Genomic DNA, 566 nt, shown 5'->3' with positions numbered 1-566 from the left:
TGAGGTATAACTCGGTTGTGAGTAAAGCCATCCGGAGCGCCCCCTCCACGCCCCCCTCGCTCGCCCTTGGCCAGACGCCTGCTCCGAGAGGCGCGGTGCTCACGGGCCGGCGGCGAGCGCCCTCCCGTGGCCTCCGTTTGAGCCCAGTGATCACGGCGAATCCTGGAGGAGGACGCCGGCCGAAGGCGCTGACGAGGAGCGTGGGGGGCGCCCGGTGTGCTCCTTCCCCCCCTCTGTGCACGAACAGCCCGGCCACGCCATAGGGAGGGCCACGCACACGCTCACACGCACACATGTACACTTGCCGCGCGACACCAAAGTGGTCCCTCCTCAGCCACACCGACACTTGTTAGCTGTCAGAACGAGAGGATAAATCACTGTACAAATTGCTTAGTTAATTAGATATTGTGCTCGTATCTCACTATAGTATAACTGTTATGTAAATTCTGTGCCTATGGTTATGTGTTCATAATTATTCCTATTGCATTTCACTGTGTAAATAATCATGTTATCTAATTTTAAATTTAAATTCATGCATGAGCAAGTATAGTGAAGATCTGTTGAGT

The 566-nt window shown here is 53.9% G+C and overlaps 1 protein-coding gene across 1 annotated transcript in view; it reads left to right on the top strand.

Annotated features, from left to right (window-relative positions):
• LOC119591919 (PDZ and LIM domain protein Zasp-like) overlaps positions 1 to 566 on the top strand; it is a gene marked incomplete in the record, with an annotated part of 137443 nt that overhangs the window by 123985 nt on the left and 12892 nt on the right.

Source organism: Penaeus monodon, chromosome 29, assembly GCF_015228065.2.
Source record: "Penaeus monodon isolate SGIC_2016 chromosome 29, NSTDA_Pmon_1, whole genome shotgun sequence".
Taxonomy (NCBI): Eukaryota; Metazoa; Arthropoda; class Malacostraca; order Decapoda; family Penaeidae; genus Penaeus; species Penaeus monodon.
The sequence above is the reverse complement of the archived record's forward strand: the minus strand, read 5'-3'. Positions and strand labels throughout refer to the sequence as shown.